Consider the following 7855-nt stretch of genomic DNA (forward strand, 5'->3'; position numbering starts at 1 on the left):
CAAGTTCAAGGAGTTGACTACGATGAGACTTTCTCACTCGTAGCGATGCTAAGAGTCTGTTGGAATTATATTAACAGTCACTGCATTATTTATGAAATCTTGCAGATAGGATGTCAAAAACCATTGTTTCCTCACGATTTTCTTGAGGAAAGGTTGTATGTGATACAACCAGAAGGTTTTAACAATCCTGAAAGATGCTAACAAGTATGCAAAGCTCTAGCAATCCTTCTAAGGACTGGAGTAAGCATCTCGGAGTTGGAATGTAAGCTTTGATGATGATCAAAGAATTTGGGTTTATACAAAGTTTATGAGAAACTTGTATTTCCAAAGAAGTCAGTGGGAGCACTATAGAATTTCCGATGAGTATATGTTGTTAACATATTGTTGATCGGAAATGATGTAGAATTTCTAGAAAGCATGCAGAGTTATTTGAAAGGTGTTTTTCAATGGAAAACCTGGATTAGGCTACTTGAGTATTGAGCATTAAGATCTATAAGGATAGATCAAAACGCTTAATAGTACTTTTAAATGAATACATACCGTGACAAGATTTTGAAGGAGATCAAAATGGATTGGCAAAGAAGGAGTTCTTGGCTGTGTTATAAGGTGTGAACATTGAGTAAGACTCGAAACCTGACCGCGGCAGAATAGAGAGAAAGGACGAAGGTCGTCCCCTATGCTTTAGACGTAGGCTCTACAGTATGCTACGCTTTGTACCGCACCTGAAGTGTGCCTTGCCATGAGTCAGTCAAGGGGTACAAGAGTGATCCAAGAATGGATCACAGGACAACGGTCAAAGTTATCCTTAGTAACTAGTGGACTAAGGAATTTTCTCGATTATGGAGGTGGTAAAAGAGTTCGTCGTAAAAGGTTACACCGATGCAAAACTTTGACACTATTCCAGATTATTCTGAGTAGTAAACTGGATTCGTATAGTAGAACAGTTATTTGGAATAGTTCCAAATATAGCGTAGTAGCTGCATCTACAAGATGACATAGAGATTTGCGAAGTACATACGGATCTGAATGTTGCAGACCCGTTGACTAAAACCTCTCTCACAAGCATAACATGATCGAACCCAGAATTCTTTGGGTGTTAGTCACATGCGATGTGACCTTGAGTGTTAATCACATAGCGATGTGAACTGGATTATTGACTCTAGTGCAAGTGGGAGACTGTTGGAAATATGCCCTAGAGGCAATAATAAATTGGTTATTATTATATTTCCTTGTTCATGATAATCGTTTATTATCCATGCTAGAATTGTATTGATAGGAAACTCAGATACATGTGTGGATACATAGACAACACCATGTCCCTAGTAAGCCTCTAGTTGACTAGCTCGTTGATCAATAGATGGTTATGGTTTCCTGACCATGGACATTGGATGTCATTGATAACGGGATCACATCATTAGGAGAATGATGTGATGGACAAGACCCAATCCTAAGCCTAGCACAAGATCATGTAGTTCGTATGCTAAAGCTTTTCTAATGTCAAGTATCATTTCCTTAGACCATGAGATTGTGCAACTCCCGGATACCGTAGGAGTGCTTTGGGTGTGCCAAATGCCACAACGTAACTGGGTGGCTATAAAGGTACTTTACAGGTATCTCTGAAAGTGTCTGTTGGGTTGGCACGAATCGAGACTGGGATTTGTCACTCCGTGTAAACGGAGAGGTATCTCTGGGCCCACTCGGTAGAACATCATCATAATGTGCACAATGTGATCAAGGAGTTGATCACGGGATGATGTGTTACGGAATGAGTAAAGAGACTTGCCGGTAACGAGATTGAACAAGGTATCGGGATACCGACGATCGAATCTCGGGCAAGTACAATGCCGCTAGACAAAGGGAATTGTATACGGGATTGATCGAATCCTCGATATCATGGTTCATCCGATGAGATCATCGTGGAGCATATGGGAGCCAGCATGGGTATCCAGATCCCGCTGTTGGTTATTGACCGGAGAATCATCTCGGTCATGTCTGCATGTCTCCCGAACCCGTAGGGTCTACACACTTAAGGTTCGATGACGCTAGGGTTATAAGGAAAAGATATACGTGGTTACCGAATGTTGTTCAGAGTCCCAGATGAGATCCCTGATATCACGAGGAGTTCCGAAATGGTCCAGAGGTAAAGATTTATATATGGGAAGTCCTGTTTTGGTCACCGGAAAAGTTTCGGGTTTTATCGGTAACGTACCGGGACCACCGGGAGGGTCCCAGGGGGTCCACCAAGTGGGGCCACCAGCCCCGGAGGGCTGCATGGGCCAAGTGTGGGAGGGGACCAGCCCCAGGTGGGCTGGTGCGCCCCCCACAAGGGCCCAAGGCGCCTAAGGGGAGGAGGGGGGGCAAACCCTAAGGGCAGATGGGCCTTAGGGCCCATACCTGGTGCGCCTCCCTCTCCCCCTCCACCTGGCCGCCACCCAGATGGATCTGGGGGCTGCCGCCACCCCTAGGGAGGGAACCCTAGGTGGGGGTGCAGCCCTCCCCTCCCCCTATATATATATTTGAGGTTTGGGCTACCCAAGACACACAAGTTCCTCTCCTTCTTGGCGCAGCCCTACCCCTCTCCCTCCTCATCTCTTGCTGTGCTTGGCGAAGCCCTGCTGGAGTACCACGCTCCTCCACCACCACCACACCGTTGTGCTTCTGCTGGATGGAGTCTTCCTCAACCTCTCCCTCTCTCCTTGCTAGATCAAGGCATGGGAGACGTCACCGGGCTGTACGTGTATTGAACGCGGAGGTGCCGTCCATTCGGCACTAGGATCATCGGTGATTTGGATCACGACGAGTACGACTCCATCAACCCCGTTCACTTGAACGCTTCCGCTTAGCGATCTACAAGGGTATGTAGATGCACTCTCCTTCCCTCGTTGCTAGACTTCTCTATAGATTGATCTTGGTGATGCGTAGAAAATTTTGAATTTCTGCTACGTTCCCCAACAGATATGTCTCCAACGTATCCATAATTTTTGATTGCTCCATGCTATATTATCTACTGTTTTGGACTATATTGGGCTTTATTTTCCACTTTTATATTATTTTTGGGACTAACCTATTAACCGGAGGCCCAGCCCAGAATTGCTGTTTTTTTGCCTATTTCAGTGTTTCGAAGAAACGGAATATCAAACGGAGTCCAAAACAGAATAAAATCTTTGGGAACGTGATTTTGTCACCGAACATGATCCAGGAGACTTGGACCCTGCTCCAAGGAACAAAAGAGGCGGTCACGAGGGTGGGGGGCACCCCCTAGGGCGCGCCCCCTGCCTCGTGGTCCCCTCGTTGCTCCTCCGGCGTACTTCTTCCTCCTATATATACACACGTACCCCCAAATGATCAGAACAGGAGCCAAAAACCTAATTCCACCGCCGCAACTTTCTGTATCCATGAGATCCCATCTTGGGGCCTGTTCCGGAGCTCCGCGGGAAGAGGGCCGTCATCACGGAGGGCTTCTACATCACCATAGCCCCTCCGATGAAGTGTGAGTAATTTACCTCAGACCTTCGGGTCCATAGTTAGTAGCTAGATGGCTTCTTCTCTCTCTTTGAATCTCAATACAAAGTTCTCCCCCTCTCTCGTGGAGATCTATTCGATGTAATCTTCTTTTTGCGGTGTGTTTGTTGAGACCGATGAATTGTGGGTTTATGATCAAGTCTATCTATGAATAATATTTGAATCTTCTCTGAATTCTATTATGCATGATTGGTTATCTTTGCAAGTATCTTCGAATTATCCGTTTGGTTTGGCCAACTAGATTGGTAGTTATTTCCATGGGAGAAGTGCTTAGCTTTGGGTTCAATCTTGCGGTGTCCTTACCTAGTGACAGAAGGGGCAGCAAGGCACGTATTGCATCGTTGCCATCGAGGATAACAAGATGGGGTTTATTTCATATTGCATGAATTTATCTCTCTACATCATGTCATCTTGCTTAAGGCGTTACTCTATTTTTCACTTAATACTCTAGATGCATGCTAGATAGCGGTCGATGAGTGGATTAATAGTAGTAGATGCAGAATCGTTTCGGTCTACTTGTCACGGACGTGATGCCTATATACATGATCATGCCTAGATATTCTCATAATTATGCTCAATTCTATCAATTGCTCAACAGTAATTTGTTCACCCACCGTAGAATACTTATGCTCTTGAGAGAAGCCACTAGTGAAACCTATGGCCCCCGGGTCTATTCTCATCATATCAATCTCCATCACTTTAATATTGTTTTGCTATTTATTTTGCCTTTACATTTTACTTTGCATCCTTATATCAAAAATACCAAAAATATTCTATCTATCAGATCTCACTCTCGTAAGTGACCGTGAAGGGCTTGACAACCCCTAATCGCGTTGGTTGCGAGTAGCTATCGTTTTGTGCAGGTACGAGGGACTCGAGCGTGGCCTCCTACTGGATTGATACCTTGGTTCTCAAAAACTGAGGGAAATACTTACGCTACTCTGCTGCATCATCCCTTTCTCTTCGGGGAAAACCAACGCAAGCTCAAGACGTAGCACTATCACAAAACATATTCTTAACACGATCCACATGTGTGCAAAGTTGACACTCTTCCAAAATAGTGGGATTAACATTAACTAAAGTCATGACCTCTCCAAACCCACTTTCAGAATCGTCACAATAAGATTCAACACCCTCCCAAATAGTGGGATCATTACTTCCTAAGGTTGACACTCTTCAAAACCCACTTTCATCAATATAATCATTATAAATAGTAGGCATGCTATCATCAAAATAAATTTGCTCATCAAAACTTGGGGGACAAAAAATATCATCTTCATCAAACATAGCATCCCCAAGCTTGTGGATTTGCATATCATTAGCATCATGGATATTCAAAGAATTCATACTAACAACATTGCAATCATGCTCATCATCCAAAGATTTAGTGCCAAACATTTTAATACATTCTTCTTCTAACACTTTGGCACAATTATCAGAATCCTTATTTTCGTGAAAGACATTAAAAAGATGAAGCATATGAGGCAACCTTAATTCCATTTTTTGTAGTTTTATTTTATAGACTAAACTAGTGATAAAACAAGAAACTAAAAGATTTGATTGCAAGATCTAAAGATATACCTTCAAGCGCTAACCTCCTCGGCAACGGCGCTAGAAAAGAGCTTGGTGTCTACTACACAACCTTCTTCTTGTGGACGTTGTTGGGCCTCCAAGTGCAGAGGTTTGTAGGACAGTAGCAAATTTCCCTCAAGTGGATGACCTAAGGTTTATCAACCCGTGGGAGGCATAGGATGAAGATGGTCTCTCTCAAGCAACCCTGCAACCAAATAACAAAGAGTCTCTTGTGTCCCCAACACACCCAATACAATGGTAAATTGTATAGGTGCACTAGTTCGGCGAAGAGATGGTGAAACAAGTGCAATATGGATGGTAGATAATGGTTTTTGTAATCTGAAAATATAAAAACAGCAAGGTAACTAATGATAAAAGTTAGCACAAACAGTATTGCAATGTGTGGAAACAAGGCCTAGGGTTCATACTTTCACTAGTGCAAGTTCTCTCAACAATAATAACATAATTGGATCATATAACAATCCTTCAACATGCAACAACCAGTCACTCCAAAGTCACTAATAGTGGAGAACAAACGAACAGATTATGGTAGGGTACGAAACCACCTCAAAGCTACCCTTTCTGATCAATCTATCATAGAGTGCGAACTAGAGTAACACCTTCAGACACAAATCAACCAAAACCCTAATGTCACCTAGATGCTCCAATGTCACCTCAATTATCCGTGGGTATGATTATACGATATGCGTCACACAATCTCAGATTCATCTATTCAACCAACACAAAGAACTTCAAAGAGTGCCCCAAAGTTTCTACCTGAGAATCAAGACAAAAACGTGTGCCAACCCCTATGCATAAGTTCATGAGGTCACGGAACTCACAAGTTGATCACCAAAACATACATCAAGTGGATCACGTGATATCCCATTGTCACCACAGATAAGCACATGCAAGACATACATCAAGTGTTCTCAAACCCTTAAAGACTCAATCCGATAATATAACTTCAAAGGGAAAACTCAATTCATCACAAGAGAGTAGAGGGGGAGAAACATCATAAGATCCAAATATAATAGCAAAGCTCGCGATACATCAAGATCATGCCGACTCAAGAACACAAGAGAGAGAGAGATCAAACACATAGCTACTGGTACATACCCTCAGCCCCGAGGGTGAACTACTCCCTCCTCGTCATGGAGAGTGCCGGGATGATGAAGATGGCCACCGGAGAGGGATGCCCCCCTCCGGCAGGGTGCCGGAATGGGTCTAGATTGGTTTTCGGTGGCTACGGAGGCTTCTGGCGGCGGAACTCCTGATCTAGGTTATTTTCTGGAGGTTTCCGTATTTATAAGAATTTTTGGCGTAGGTCTCACGTCAAGAAGGTGCCCGAGTCATCAACGAGGTAGGCCCATGCGCCTGCAAGGGGGCGCGCCCCCACTCTCGTGGACGGCTCGGGACTCTTCTGGCACAACTCTTTTACTCCCGGGTCTTCTTTTGGTCCATAAAAGATCATCAAAAATTGGCACGTCAATTGGACTCCGTTTGATATTCCTTTTCTGCAAAACTCAAAAACAAGGAAAAAACGGAAATTGGCACTGGGCTCTAGGTTAATAGGTCAATCTCAAAAATCATATAAAATAGCATATAAATGCATATAAAACATCCAAGGTTGATAATATAATAGCATGGAACAATAAAAAAAATCACAGATACGTTGGAAAAGTATCATCCCCGCGCCGATCCCGAGGGATCCTGCCGCGCTAGCGTCGCAGGCTGCAGCAGATCCTCCTCGTGTTCAGCGCCGGCTTCGTCTTCTTCTTCCACCTGCAATATGCCTTCATTTGGCACCGGATTTTGATCATTTTCAACTCCGTTTTCTTCTGCATTTTCACCATGTACCTGCGCATGAATAGATGCAACACCAGAACTGGTTGAACAATCATAATGGTCAGTACAATTGTCGCCCCCTTGATCAAAGGACCAGAGATTAGGAGGAAAAGAAGAATTTCTTGTTTTAGACGGGCTCCGGTGTTTGGATGAAGAGACTCAAAAGAGAAGACAGACTCGTCAAACATGACATCTCGTGATATATATATATATATATATATATATATATATATATATATATATACCCTGCCAGAAGTGACATATAAACACTTGATTCCTTTGTGGAGAGGACTATACCCTAGAAAAACACATCTTTTGGAACGAAAAGCAAGCTTGCATGTATTGTATGGTCGTAGGTTGGGCCAACATGCACAACCAAACACTCGAAGAGATTTATAATCTAGAGTGGTGGCAAAGAGACGTGTGATAGGTGTTTCAAAATTGATGACTTTGCTAGGGAGCAAGTTCATGAGATATGTAGCAGTGAGGAATGCTTCATCCCAAAATTTTAGTGGCATAGATGCATTGTCAAGTAGGGCAAGACCTACTTCCAACATGACGATGCTTTCTCTCCGCAGAACCATTCTGTTGGTGTGCATGTGGGCATGCAACATGATGAGAGATGCCAAGTTGCTGGAAAAAGGAATTCAACTTCCTGTATTCACCCCCCATTCAGTTTACATAGAAATAATCTTAGTGTTCAGTTTTCTCTCAACAAGATTTTTAAAATTGGAGAAGACTTGAAACACTTCAGACCTTTTCTTAAGAAGATAGATCCAAGTAAACTTGCTAAAATCATCAATAAAGCTTACATAATATGAGTATCTACCAACTGAAGTGGGAGCTGGTCCCCATACATCTGAGAGTACAAGTTGTAGGGGTGCAGTGGAGATGCTAGTAGATACAAGATATG

The sequence above is a fragment of the Triticum dicoccoides genome, chromosome 4A (assembly GCF_002162155.2).
Source record: "Triticum dicoccoides isolate Atlit2015 ecotype Zavitan chromosome 4A, WEW_v2.0, whole genome shotgun sequence".
Taxonomy (NCBI): domain Eukaryota; kingdom Viridiplantae; phylum Streptophyta; class Magnoliopsida; order Poales; family Poaceae; genus Triticum; species Triticum dicoccoides.